This window comes from Staurois parvus, unplaced genomic scaffold, assembly GCF_062004578.1.
Source record: "Staurois parvus isolate SC_StPar_1 unplaced genomic scaffold, SC_StPar_1.0 ptg000695l, whole genome shotgun sequence".
Classification (NCBI taxonomy): Eukaryota; Metazoa; Chordata; class Amphibia; order Anura; family Ranidae; genus Staurois; species Staurois parvus.
The window spans coordinates 1046654-1062917 of record NW_028318491.1 but is presented as its reverse complement, the minus strand read 5'-3'; positions in this window follow the sequence as shown (position 1 = coordinate 1062917).

Genomic DNA, 16264 nt, shown 5'->3' with positions numbered 1-16264 from the left:
ATTATAGGTATTGAGACTGTCCATTTTGGCATAGGAAACCCCAGTATGTTACTTTTCTGTATTTGTGTCTTTAACAACTTCATCATAGTGAATTTTGCTTCATGTTTATTGAACTTCTTCTTTTGTATTATCAACATTCAACAGGAATAGAGCTGACTAGAGAATTTGGAATATCCATAAATCTTTACTGATCAGTGTAGTATTCTCTGCCTCTACCTCTTCCCACATGGAATTAAAAAGCATAAGGAACTCTTGTGCCTACAAATGAAGATAAGCTCACCACAGTAAGACCAAAGCTTTTGAAATGAGATGCCAATATAAAACTTCTAAAGGTAGATTTCATTAAAGGATATTAAAGTAACATGTTCCCGTAGCCAGAACTGCGCCCACCACCACCCTCCCTCTGACAGATTGTACGGGGAGAGGTTTCTGCGTACTATCTGTCAGATTTGAAAACAGTGCGGCCATGCGGGGCTCCGCCCACATGGCTGCATCATTTATTCACAGACCTCCGTGAATGAACTGCAAGTCCCAGCAGTCTTAGCAGACATGGGCTTGTAGTTTTCAATGAACTAGCATGGCGCTCCACAGTTCATTGGAACTTCCTATCAGAATATCTGCTTGCTCGTACATCCCATACAGCAAGCAGATATTTTGACAGCTCTGCGGGAGACCTGCATGGCATCAGCGATCTACTGATCTCTGGTGCAATGCTTTCCAGGCTCCTTTTGACAAAAATAATAAATCCACTTTTTTTTATCTGAAAAAAAAATGTACATTTATTATTTTTGTCCAAAAGCTGAACTATCCTTTAAGCTGTTAGCAACGCGCATTGTAGTTTTTTCCCTCTTTTTCTTTCTTTTGTAGCTTGACAACCTCCACAGTCTGTTCTCAATCAGATTGCAGTAAAACTAAATTTTATTAAAATACATTAAAGAGAACCCACATTTTTTAAAAGCCCCACCCTCACGTACACACACATATGAATGCAAACACGCTGGTTGGATGTGCAGGTGTACAACATCAATTTTGACACGTTATCGCATCAGTTGGTACCTATTTACTGAACGCAACCTCATCTTTTAAATTGCTTTAAAACAGGGTATTTTATTGTGTTTGTGTGCACTAAAATTAATTATAGTGTATTGTTACTGAAAATCTAACAGTAGCGCAATTATGGTGTGACATAAAAATTTGTAACTGCCACTATTTTATATATATAGAAAGAATTATTATTATTTTGTGTGTATGTATATATATATATACACATACATACACACACACAGTATATTAAAATGTTTTGGGGTGGTTTATGTAGTCTTTGGGCCTAAAATATAATAATATATTAAAATATGGCTTAGGCAGCAAAAAGGTAAAAAGCAATCACATGAAACTACAATGTAATTTACCTTCCATCGCCCCCACCCAGCACAAACTCTCCCCCTCTTCATAGTACAAAAGTACTCTTACAGTATACATTTTAGTTTCCCTTCATATTCAAGGCTGATATTCAAATATAATTCTTGGGCCTCTTTTAATGGCTGGAGGTCTAACAGCATAGTGGTCCACATTTGTCATAAAGGCTCCACTATCCTTTAAACCTGCTACCATATTCACTTACATATCAATCCTTACATGTTGCAGATAGGGTTTTCTTGGATTGTAAATAAATATGATAAATGTATGCAGTGCTAAAAAATGATAGGACAATGAATAGTAATATAAAATCAATCATATAAAGTTGTGAGCGCTACTGGGGTGCATATATAGTGATGAGGTGATATTACGTCTGATGATGACGTATCAAAATGCAAAGAAATAATAAGTAAATGATGTGACAGGAGTGAAATAGTTCATTCAAATAAACATATTGCAGGTCCAGGAGAAATAATGATCGGTGTTCCATGCTGGTGAGCTTCAGTGACGAGGACCAGTAAACTTATGCACTTACCAGAAGCGCATAAATAGTGCGCATATATATGATGTATCCTTTAAGGGGTCATCTGTGTCTGGGCAGGGGCAGCGGGGTCATCAAGCACAACGTGGACACTCAGGATGGTACTCCTTACACACAGGTCACACTCTGCTCATATCACCTCCAGAGACAGCTCCAAGACATCAGCCAGTATATGGCTCCAGATACAGGATTTCCACCTTTAGGGGGCTCGTAAGCAATCAGCCAAAGACAAATGCATGCCAATAGTGTTCCTTGTGGCCGTGTGTGGCATGACGTCACTCTGGTAGGCTCCCCTCTGACACGTTTCGTGCACCAGCACATTCTCAAAGGGATGAGCCTACCCAGAAGATGCCAGAACTTAAATAGCCGCAGGCGCATGTCATAACGGACCAACATGCATGAGCGAGAGGGACAAGCCAGGAGGAGGGACGCTACATCACCCTGCTCTCCGGACGCAACACAGTGCGCATGCGTGAGTAGGATGAGCTGTAAGGAGAGACGCTATGTCACCAGCTCTCCAGGCACAATACAGACTATTAAACAGCCGCTGAGATCCCCAAATAATCTAACATAAAAAGCAGGAAATCGACGAAGCGGTTTTTAATTTGGGGACAAATCAGAGTCCCAAAAGATATAAAATGTATAAAAAACGTTTGTTCAAAAACGTGGTGGAGGAAAAAGTCTATGGTGATAATAAACTATTAGCCACCATATTGTTGAAGACCAGCAATGTTATAGCTACTGACATATATTATTGACAAATTCACACAAAACGGCATCAATTGTTCTGGAGACCAAAGTGTTTATCATGGACTACAAGTACCAGTCCAATTTTAAAAATAAATAAATAAAAATGCGTTGAAAAATATATGAGAAATGCATATAAATATATATAAAAAAGGGGGATTGATAGTGACTGGATGCATACATAAAAGACAATAATTATACAGTTGCAAGAAAAAGTATGTGAACCCCTTGGGATTACGTACAGTTTTGCATGAATTGGGCATAAAATGTGCTCTAAACGTCATCTAAGTCACAACAATAGAAGAACACAGTCTGCTGAACATAATACTACACAAACATTAGATGTTGCCACGGTTTAATTGCACATAACATGTAACCATTCACAGTGCAGGGAGGAAAAAGTATGTGAGGCCCTAGCTTAATGACTTCTCCCAGAGCTAATTGGAGCCAGGAGTGAGCCAACCTTGACTCCAATCAATGTGATGATATTGGATGTGTTGCTGACAGCTGTCCTGCTCTTAAAAAAACACACACCTGTTTTGGGTTTACTGGTTTCAAGAAGCACTGTCTGATGTGAACCATGCCTCGCAGAAAAGAGCTCTCGGAAGACCTACGATCAAGAATTGTTGACTTGCATGAAGCTGGAAAGGGTTACAAAAGTATCTCCAAAAGCCTTGATGTTCATGTGTCCACGGGAAGACAAACTATCTACAAATGAAGAAAGTTTAGCACTGTTGCTACTCTCCCTAGGCGTGGTCGTCCTGTAAAAATGACTGCAAGAGCACAGCGCAGAATGCTGCATGAGGTAAAGAAGAATCCCAGAGTGTCAGCTAAAGACCTACAGAAATCCCTGGCACATGCTAACATTTTTGTTGACACATCTACAATAAGGAAAACATTAAACAAGAATGGAGTACATGGGAGGACACCACGGAGGATGCCATTGCTGTCCAAAAAGAATATTGCAGCACATTTGAAGTTTGCAAAAGAGCACCTGGATGTTCCACAGCACTACTGGCAAAATATACTGTGGACAGATGAAACCAAGATTGAGTTGTTTGGGAAGAACACACAACACTATGTGTGGAGAAAAAAAGGCACAGCACACCAACATCAAAACCTCATCCCCACTGTAAAACATGGCGGAGTGAGCATCATGGTTTGGGGCTGTTTGCTACCTCAGGGCCTGGACGGATTGTTGTCATTGATGGGAAAATGAATTCCAGAGTTTATCAAGACATTTTGCAGGAAAACGTACGACCATCTGTCCGCCAACTGAAGCTCCGCAGAGGATGGGTGATGCAACAGAACAGTGACCCAAAGCATACAAGTAATTCAACAAAACAATGGTTGCAACAGCACAGAATACACCTTCTGAAGTGGCCCAGTCAGAGTCCTGACCCCAACCCGATTGAAATGCTGTGGCATGACCTTAAGAGAGCGATTCACACCAGACATCCCAAGAATATTGCTACACTGAAACAGTTTTGTGAAGAGGAGTGGTCCAAAATTACTCCAGATTGTTGTGCAGGTCTGATCTGCAACTACAGGAAACGTTTGGTTGAGGTTATTGCTGCCAAAGGAGGGTCAACCAGTTATTAAGTCCAAAGGTTCACATACTTTTTCCTCCCTGCACTGTGAATGTTATGTGCAATTAAACCATGGCAACATCTAATGTTTGTGTAGCATTATGTTCAGCAGACTGTGTTCTTCTATTGTTGTGACTTAGATGACGTTCAGAGCACATTTTATGCCCAATTCATGCAAAACTCCATGTAATCCCAAGGGGTTCACATACTTTTTCTTGCAACTGTACATAAATAACAATGTTAACAATAGCTATATATTAATGTAAAATCAAAAACAGCTAAAAATAGACCACTATATCATTGTAAAATATAATTAAAAATATAAATGTATATATGTAACTATACACATCAGAGAAGATAAAAGTAAAATAAAAGGTTTAAAAAATTCATAAGGCGCATTAGATGGTAAATATGGCAAGGTGAAGAGAATATTGTATCAAGATGGACTAAAATGGTAAAAAGAGTAAAAAATGGTAAAAGGAATAGGATGGAACAAAAAATAGAGAGGGTAATGGTCAACTACTGTCAATAAAACAATTTATATCTAAATCAATGTTGAGGCTGTATGGAGACAAGGATTTTAATTCAATAATCCACCTTGTTTCCAATTGTGATACAGCTCTCCTTTTGTGCCCCCCTCTCCACTGCGGTTTATTAAGATCAATCCCTGTAAATTTCAAAAGGGTGGGATCTCTACCATGATGGTCTCGGAAGTGTTTGGAGAGTGAATGTTCTTTAGATCCCTGACTGATGTTGTAATAGTGCTCTCTAAGCCTGTCTCTTAATCTCCTTGTAGTTCTACCAACATTCTGTTTGTTACAAGGACATTCCAGTAGATAAACTACATGAGTACTATTGCATGTGATGAGTGGGTTAATCTTATAGGTCTTACCTGTAATATTAGATTTGAAATCTACAACTTTTTTCTTGCGGAAACCATTATACTGACAGGCTAGACACCTGTTACATGGAAAGAAGCCTTTCAATCTGAATGATGATGAAAGGTTACTCGGTGGGTCCATCACGTTAGGTGCCAATGTGTGTCTCAGAGAGGGAGCCTTACGAAAAGTAATTTCTGGGCAATCGGGTAAAAATTTGCCTAGAATTGGATCATTCTTAATAATTGCCCAGTTTTTTTTTTGATAATTTTTGCTACATATTTATATTGAGTAGAAAAATTAGTAATGAATGGACAGACACGTTCAGACCTAATTTTTTTCTCTGACGTGAGGCAATTGGTTCTATTTAAGGCTCCAACCTCTTCAATATTATTGTTGATAGAATCTATGCTATAACCTTTTTCCAAAAATCTGGTTTTAAGAATAGCCGCTTGGTGGTGAAAGTCAGTTAAATTATCACAGTTCCTCCGTAGTCTAAGGAATTGTCCCTTTGGAATGTTATTTAGCCACACCGGATGGTGGCAACTATCTGTGGGCAAAAAAACTATTCCAATCAGTGCTTTGGTGATAATATTAGCACTGTCATTAATTAAAACCAAGTCAAGAAAATTGATCTCTTTAAAATCGTACTGAAAAGATAATTTAATATTAATATCATTGAAATTAAGAGTAGTAAAAAAATGTAATAATGAAAACCCATCACCTTGCCATAAAATAAATATGTCATCTATGTACTGGCGGTAAAATATAAGGGAGGGCCAATCACGAGAATATATAAGGTCTTCCTCCCACCTTGACATGAATAAATTTGCAGAGCTGGGAGCAAACTTGGCTCCCATTGAAACCCCGGTAATCTGAAGATAAAAAGCATGTTCAAACCAGAAGTAGTTGCGATGCATGGCAAAATTGAGTAGTTCTAAAATAAACACTTTTTGTCGCCTAGGTATATCTATAGCCATGTCAAGGTAAAATTTCACTGCCTCCATCCCGTCTTCATGTTTGATATTACTGTAAAGGGCAGAGACATCTGCCGTTACTAAATATGTCTTATTAGTAGTCTTAAAATCTTTCAGGTCAGTAAGTATTTGCTTTGTATGTCTTAAATATACGGGTGTTGAAATGACCAGTGGTTGTAGGAAAAAATCAATTGTATTGGCCAGGTACAGGGGGATGAATTCCATATACTTTAGATGGCCTTTGTATCATATTGGGTCCAACAATATTTTCCAGTGGTGAAGTAAGAAGCTCTTGACATTCTGTGTAATAGGCACTCAAATACTGTTGCTGATTTGGAATTGGCTCGTTGATGAGTGGATGATCTCCAGTCTCAGAAGGAATGCATGTTAATCTGGGCTCTGCAGGATGCTGAGCAGTGTGGGCATACCTCTGTCTTCTGTGAGAGAGACCTTCTGCATGCTGGATAGGGCTTTGTTGCACACCGCAAACCTTCTGATAGAGTGAAAATATAATTGCATATGACCAATTTGGCTATATGTACAGCATTGTTTGTTGAGTGCAGTTTTTGAGGTTTTTCTCCGGATATGAAGATTATGCTGTGCATCTTGGGACTGAACAATATTTTCATTTCTAGTGGTGCATGGAGAGGAACAGAGGACATTTGTTTCACTATTAAAAATTTTGTATAAAATTGTTCTTTTTGAACAGTCTGGCGTATATCTTCAACAATATTCACAAAAAACCTGCTATCCCTCCAGCTATCTGCGATAGGCCAGGATCATCCTGTGGGCATACATTTAAAGGACCCACTTTCATTATATTGCAGGTCCCTAAATTGGGCGCAGCAGGACTCTGACATGATTGTATAATATAAAAGTATTATTTAATGTATCATTTTTAGTCTGAAAGATTTATAGTATGAAAAGTCTCAGCAGATATTCCTTCAAGCATTTCAACTAATACGCAGATCCATTTCTTTTTTGTGAATTCTGTTACACTGGTTCTCAAAATCCCAGCAGAAACCCAAAATATCATCAGTCTCTTCATTAAAAAATTTAAAGTCTTTTCTGTGAGTCCTTCTAAAAGCTTCCTGTTTATTTTTCAGAGTGGCCTGTTCTTCCAGTATTGCCATATTATCCTGATAAAAACCAATGCATTACCTTGTTGTAGACAATGTACTGTAGGAGGTGTTCCTTTGAGCTGTGGCCTGGATGTGCCTCTTAATCCTACCACTGCCACCAGTGTCAAGGGAACACAAAACAGCAATGAGATTTCAGAACCAAAAATCTTATCTATTGACAAAAACTGATGACAATCACAACACAGATTCCTTGCATGAGTAGTATTTAGTATTTAGAAACTCAGAATTTAATGAAAAAAAATCTACGCATAGCATGCCTTTCTCCATCACTTTCCAGCACACTACACTCCCCCTTACTCATGTCATTTACATTCCACCAGCAGATTACCTGTGAATAGGTTTGAAAGATTAGACAACATGCACCCATACCCCTAGCCAGGTTACAAACTCAGCAAAGGAGTGGTTAGCACTTCTTCAGCATGTTCTCTCTATGCTTGCATGGGTTTCCTTCTGGTACAATCTAGACAATCCAAATAAAAGCTGTAGGTTGATTGGCTGCTTTCCAAAATAGCACTTATATGTACTGTATGAGATAGGAACCTTAGATTGTAAGCTTCTTGAGAGCAGGGACTGATACATAAAATGCTGCATAAATTGTTGGTGCTATACAAATACCTACGAGGGGTTTTCAAAAGGTTTCTGCACTTTCATATATAAAATAGAGTTTAAAAACATGTAGAAGAACCCTCACATAATATAGATAGAAGAAGCTTTTCAGAAACACTGCAATAGCTTTAACATTACTTCACAAACACAATACAAATGTATTCATGACAGCTTTATATTGTAATACTTATGAGACTTTGCAAAAACCTCTATTAAAATCAAACTATTGATCAGACCTGTGAATCAGTTAAATAGCATATTGTTGTATAGAAAATTGTTCAGTATATTTTTCTGATGCTTTACGTGAGCTTGGTTCGAGCTCAGGGCTCTAACAATAGCCATTCTAAAAGGCAGCATTTATTTTGTTTCAAAATGCCCTGCTGTTTATTTAGTAATGTGTTTTGGATAATTGTCATATTTCATGGCTCAGCTTCTGTATAACTCTTGAAAATGGGCAGACGTCCTTATTTTGCACAGTAGACTTTCCTGATACAACAGTGAAGCTTGAAATAGATCCTACAATAACAGTAAGCAAATTTTAAGAAATTTGTGCCACCAAATCCCTTCACTTTGCTGGGAAGATATTTACATTCCAACAGACATATAGAGAATTGTTTAGGCCTTGCTGGATCCTTTACCAGCTTATTTACAGAATCTTTGCTTTGATCTAGTGGATATTCTATTTACTTTTAGTTAATAAGGTACATGGGATATGTCTCTTGTGATATAAAAGGAAGTAATATAATCTGGCCACCAAGTGAGGGGAAAGGCACCCATTCTCTTGGCTATAGCATCTACATGCAAACTTGTATAGCATCCAAAATCCCCTCTTATCAAGCTGATTTATTTATTTGTGGTTTTTTTTCTAACAATCTAATAAAAATGCCTGATAGTTATGAATCTGCCTGTTTTGCTTCAAGACATTACCATTTTACTCCCTCTCATTTTGCAGCTGAGATAGTTTGCAATTTAAGGTAGTGGTGTGGCCAGAAAAGAGGAATATTACAACTGAACAAAGTTTAACATTGTTGGTCACAAGACTATATGGCCTTGATTCACTAAGATGTGAGTGTATTAGCAGAGACTGACCATTCAGGCAGACTCCGGTCAATCAATCAGTCGTCTGACCAGCGTCTAGCAAGCTCATTAACGAGCTTCTACTTTGCCATTAGTGAATGTGGTATCCTGTCTGGCACATTTTTAGGTGCAATACCGGATATATTCGCTAGATGGCGCACAAGCACAGGCTTTATTAACATTGGCGTTTTTCTGATAGCAAAAGAGAATTTTTAGAATGTAATAAAGAGTACAGCTGTATTAGAATTTTCTATTTTTTTTTTTTGCTGTTTCTCTAAAATGATCAGGAAAGTAATGCATTTACTAATGAATGTCATACATTCTATTTTCAAATGTTAAACATTTTCACACTTATATCTCAAATAATTTATATACTTCTAATTTCCCAATATAGTTATATATCTTCATTCTCTTTAATCACATAACTATTCTATGTTAAAGACAAGTGCAGCGCTATAAATGCATGTGATCAATAATGAACGCATGTAAAAACCAAAAAGTGCAAAGAATTGCAATAATGATGTAAAATGGTAAATCGTGCTAAAATAAGTTCATATAATCATTCCTGAATAATGGAATGTCCTTTGTGTGAGAGTACCAACTCAGAGAGTGCCTATGAATGGCACGTGTGGTCTCTCCGTGACGGACAGTAGTGCATGAACTCGTGAAAGGTAAACCACCCTTGGGACTGGTCTACACTCACCAGAACAAAAGTATTAATGTGCATGGGTTATACACATCGCACATCTGGGGGTGCAGCGGTATGCTGGCAGCTATGGGTTAGTCATCCAGCTCCATCCATCCATCCATCAGGGTGGGTGCCCAAATGGTCCTGGGGAGGAATTAGCTCAGCCACAGGAGCCAGAAAGGTGCTCAATAGTGTAGTACACTGTCGCAGGGGTGGATGACCTTTCACGAGTTCATGCACTACTGTTCGTGTTTATATTTATCTTGTGTAATACCATTTTACTAGTCTATATCATTTGACCAGCGCTCGCTTTATCTTTTTAAACAATGTAACTATTCTACATTATAACTCAAACTGTGTTTCCCACAGTGGTTTAGTGGTTAGAGCTCAGAACTTACAGCACTTGGGTCATGGGTGCTAATCCCAGTCTTGGCAACATCCCAAAAAAATGGAGATCAATTTTCTGGGTTGTGGCAGGAATATTGATCAATCAATTATGATTTTGCCTAATGACTAGAAAGTGGATGAATGTTACTTGCGTACTGTTCTTCTGCCAATTAGGTCATGTGCAAGTTTCATGCCGTGTATATTTCATTGTAACTTTTTTCTCTTTTAAATCTGTCTCCTTATACAACTTGACCCCCTCCCCCACCCCATCATCACCTGTCCCATATGCAAATCTATGGATCACCGCCCCACTCTTTAACTATCTATTTACTGATCAAGTGAATGTGTCTCATTTTCTATCAGCTACAGCTCAGATCTCACATTATTATACAATTGCTGATTGTATCTCACCACTAGTCTGATTGAATTCACAATTCCTGGTCAGTCCTGTTCCCTGACCTCTAATAACCTTTAGGGCCAGTTCACACTACATGTGTTTCAGTTGCTTTTTCAGCATCACAAACGCACAGAAAGAAGGTTATATGGTTGTCAATGTCATAGTTCACATCAGCGCTTGCATTTTCAATGCATTGCAGGTGCTGTAAACAAAGTTGACCACGCTGCATTGTTTCTGCACAGAACTGTACTGGAACACATTGAAATGTCCTTGAATGTACTAAAACGCACATGTCCCTAACTACATTGAATACAAAGAAAATAGAAAAAAATAAGTGGAAGGGATACAAAAATGCAATGTAAACATGTCCAAAATGCATCCAAAATGTACTGGAACACACTAAACATGCATGCCAAAAGGGCATGAAAAAAACCCATCAGGAACACATCTAGACTGTTTCTATAGTGTGAACCAGCCCTTAGGACTTGTTCACACCATTGGTGGTGCAGAAACGCATGCAAGAACACACATTTTCCAGCACAGCAAAGAAATGCAATGCCCTATGTAGATGTGCGCAGGTACCATGATGAAAACGTTGTTGCACCTACACACGTCTATTAAAAACAGCCCCATTCACAGCCACAAATACGCATGGCACCACACTACTGTGCGGTTAGGTGCGACACACTTGGAAAATAACATAAAAATAAGCCAACATGGCTAAAACATATCTTGAAAATATGGGGACTCTGCTATCCGGCGACAGTTCGTTCACGAACGAGAAGCAATTCTGCACCCTAAAACCAACATAGAGGAAAGGGATGGTCAAATTGCTGTGCTGCTTCCAAACCACCTCTGGCATGCCAGGGTCATTATGCAGGTCCTCGATGCCAGTTCTTGCCTGCGGCCACAAAATATCCACTGGCCACAAGTGAAGGTGAGTGGAGGACGTGAAGGTGGATTTCTACCAGCTTCAACCGCAAGCAGTACCACTCCTGAAAAATGAGAGCAAATAATCATTGACACGTCATCATGACAGTCAATTCTCAGTGCAGGCTATCTAGAGTGTCTTTCCTTTTTAACCATTTCAAGAGTTCAAGGAAACATTCTTGGAGCATCTACTGTGTTTGGAAAGGCCAAAGGTCCCCCCCTCCCCCAGGCACACTAATGCTTATGCAGGCCATAGACGGGGAGAAAAACAGCCGATTTTTCTTTTAAAAAATGAAAAATCGGTTGTTCAAGCGGCCGACGTTACCAGCAATGGTAAAAAAAAAATCGGCCGATTTTCATCCCGTCTACAGCCGGCAAAAAGTGTCCCTGCAGAGAGCTCCGCTATTTCTTTGACAGTTCTTTGACATTTATAGCGGTTGCAACAATGTATTTGTATCCATTTCGGATACAGATGTTTTTATTCGGAAACAAATAGATACAATGTTGCAACCGCTGTAAATGTCAAGGAACCGTCAAAGAAATAGCGGAGCTCTCTGCAGGGACACTTTTTGCCATACTGGAATTCCTCTCATTTTTCATCCTTCTTCTTCCTCTTCTTCTTCATCATCATCCTCTTCTTCTTCATCATCATCATCATCCTCTTCTTCATCATCCTCTTCTTCTTCATCATCATCCTCTTCTTCATCATCATCCTTCTTCTTCATCATCATCCTCTTCTTCTTCATCATCATCATCCTCTTCTTCATCATCCTCTTCTTCTTCATCATCATCATCATCCTCTTCTTCATCATCATCCTCTTCTTCCTCTTCATCATCTTCTTCTTCATCATCATCCTCTTCTTCATCTTCTTCATCATCATCATCCTCTTCTTCCTCTTCATCATCATCCTCTTCTTCATCATCTTCTTCTTCATCATCATCATCCTCTGCATCATCACCCTCTTCTTCATCATCATCATCCTCTTCTTCATCATCATCCTCTTCTTCTTCTTCATCATCATCATCCTCTTCTTCTTCTTCATCATCATCCTCTTCTTCATCATCCTCATCTTCTTCTTCATCATCTTCATCATCATCATCATCCTCTTCTTCTTCTTCATCATCATCCTCTTCTGCCTCTTCATCATCTTCTTCTTCTTCATCATCATCATCCTCTTCTTCATCATCATCATCCTTTTCTTCTTTTTCTTCTTTTTGTCTTCCTCTTGCAGGTCACTGCTCATGTGCAGATTTTTTATCAGTAAAAAAATCGGCCGATTTGCCCATCATTGCCGCGAAAATCGGCCGATCGGCAAATTCGGCCGTTTTTTTCCAACTTTACCGAAAAAAAAAATCTGCCAAAATACCGAAAAACGGCCGAACAAATAGCCCACTAACGATCCGAAAATCGGCCGATTTTATTTTCGGCCGAAAAATCGGCCGATTTTCGACCCATCTATGGCCTGCATAAGATATGGTGTGGCCCTAGGGTCAATGTGTGTTTAGAATACTTCCAAAATGCACATACAAAAACACTCCATCCAAATGCATATTGCATTTCTACAGCATGTTAAACAGAAGAAAAATGCACTTCCATAATGTTAACATGCGCAAGTAAAAATAGACAAAATCCACATCCTTTTATTCTGGCTTCACATACATGCATTGTGGTCTAACACCGCACTCCTGGGCAAATCACATGCAATTTGTGTGCGTTGCAATTAGAGACAAACATTTTGCACACCTCAAATTGCACCGCATCCGGGCCAAAAATGTGCAGGACCCTTTTTCAGGGTATGCACATGGGTGTGAATAGGCATGCCATCCAATTTGGCAAATCGCAATACGCTTTGTGTACCAATATTGGTGTGTTGGTAACTTCACCTAGAAAGCCGCAGCAGGTGGCATGAAGGGGTTGCGGTTGTGATGCGGTGCAGCGGTTGTGATGCGGTGCAGCGCTTGCACAGAAAACACTGCAAATTTCACATCGCATCTGTGTGACACCAGAATGTGCCAATATGTGGCTTGACAAAGCACAGTGGTCAGTGCAGATTATTTTCAATCCATGTTTTTTTACACTTTTCATTCACTGGTTTAACTCAGGTGATCATTAATCCCAATTATCTCCGGAGATCACATGCAGCCCCTCAACCATCTACACATATCTCTGGAAATCTATACAGATCTCCTTGAAAAAATGTCTCCTCTCTTCTTCGGAAAACAATTGTCCTCCACCTCATAAACAGGGGGACAGAGAAGACTTCTCCTTGATAACTAAAATCAGATGAATTATCTGTGCTTAATAAACATACACCAATACTGCAAATGCATTGTACTGTCCAAGGCATTGCACACTAACGCATTGCACACTAGAAATGTCAAATGCGTTAGTGTGTACAGTGCATGAGTGTAAAATGCTTTAGTGCAGACTGCAGTGTACAACGCATTGCACACTGTAATACACTGTACAATGTAATACCGTGTACACCCACACATTGTAGACTGTAATGCACTGTACACTGTCATGCAGGATGGAGCAACGCATTGCACACTGTGATACCGTGTACACCCACACATTGTAGACTGTGATGCACTGTACACTGTCATGCAGGCTGGAGCTATGCATTGCACACTGATACGCTGTCCACTGTCACGCAGAATCCAGCAACGCATTGCACACTGTAATACCATGTACACCAACACATTGTAGAATGTAATGCATTATACGCAGTATACATGTCCAGATATTCAAAGATTAGCCATGAAGGCCTAGCTGGTTACCTATTTGGCAACCGCAGATAGCCGAATAACACTACACTGCATCCAGGCAGCTCTGGGAGGGTGTCATATGACATCCTGGCAGAACGCGCTCTCCGTGATTGCTGTGTCCTAAGGACACAGCTGATCGCGTGATGTAGTAAAGGCCAATCACAGCGGCTTTTTACCATGTGATCAGCCATGTCCAATGACACGCTGATCACCGGGAAATGCATTTGCTGGGTCTTGGCTGCACTTTCATCATGCTGTCAGAATGTGTGGAAAGTACTGCCGAGAACCAGCAGTTATCAAAGCAGGGGTCGGCCCCGATGATCAGTGCCCACCAGTGCCACCCAACAGTTCCGCCCACCTGTGGCCAGCAGTGCCACCCCCCAGTGCTGCCTCATCAACGCACATCAGTGTTGCTAAATTACCAGTTTACCAAATGTTATAATATAAACAGACTTTTATTCATTATGAGCTATTTTGTGGTTTATCGAGCAAAAAGTAAAACTCACAGCAGCAAGTCAATACCACCCAAAGAAAGCTCTATTTGTCTGAAAAAACTGATAAAAATTTAAGATGGGTACAATGTGGCATGACCGCACAATTGTCATTCAAAGGGTAACAGTGCAGAAAGATGAAAATTGGCCAGGACAGGAAGGGGGTAGGAGTACCCAGTAGGCAAGTGGTTAATATAATTGACCCATCAATACCCAGGAGCTAATGTACAGATAAGTAGCATGTGCACCAAGTGAGATTCTGCTAGGCCCCACCCACAAAATTGCAATTACCTGTCCCTCACATGTTATAAACATATTTGCAATGGCCACACTTACTTTACATATAAGGATCATCTCCTCAGTTGAGAACTGTGCTCTCGCCATGTCCAAATGCCAATAAAGTTATCAAAATTTTCAACCAACACAAAACCTCCAACCACTTCTCATCCACTTACACTCCACACAACCACTTCCGGGTGCGTGCGCACGTGATGACGGACTTCCAGGATAGCCGTTCATGCGCCATGCGGACACCTGTTTGGTGCTTGTTTGCAATCGCGCATTTCTATGCACGGCTATGATAGCTTTCGCAAATGTGTGTTTCTTATTGATTTGTTTTTTTTAACCTTGGCTAATATTTGTTGCCAAAGGCCAAAAATCAACAAAGTGTGGACTATTTTATTACTGTAAATCGAATTGTAGAAAACCTGTAGCTGGCTGCACAGTGAATGTGACATTCATTAGTACATAACAATATTGTGGTGCAAGTGGGTTTTTTTTTTTTTTTTGGTTTTGAAAAAGCCAGTTTGCACACACTTGCATATTCACGCTCTTACAAGCTACATTTGAGCAGATTATATAAGTATACAAAGTAACTATTAAGGTTGTTCATATATTGAACATAAAATAAACACAAAAACATCGGTCAAACATTTATTGATCAAATATATCTTCATTTATTTGGTCAGCAGGAACAAGTAGGTACAGTCAATATCTTGGGGAGTCACAAAAATAGGATTCACGTGGCAAAAATAAAACACTCCTGCTCATAAGAGCTTACAATCTAAAGATACTTCTAATGAACTGTGTGTGCTCAGGTTATAGCAGGAAACAAAGGGGAAGATGAATCAAGTAACATTTTCGTGTACATAAGATTTACTTACACAATCACTTAGTATGAAGATCCATTCACAAAAAAAAGTCTTCAGATCAAAATATCAAGAAAACAAAGCATGTGAAAAAAAACCCTCCCACCTCTACAAATCCCCTCCCACCTCTACAAACCCCCTACACATACATTTGTCAGCAGGTTTGTCAGAAAAATGCATTTGAGTCTAAATAAGCAAGCAAAATTAAAACAAGAGCAGATTTTAAACAAAACGATTGACATGTGTGAGGCTTTCAATGCAAAGAGAAAAAACACAATCATTGTGCAATAACACACAAACACACTTTACAAGGCCAAAAATATGCAAACATTTCCAGCCCACTTCCAAACACAGCCTGAGTGGTGTCTGGGGCAATTCAGCACAAAATCTCTTCTTCCCCCAAACCACTACAAGCAAGGACTTAGTCACAAACCACCCGGCCTAGTAACAGGCCAAATCACTCCCTACTGCACATCTTTAT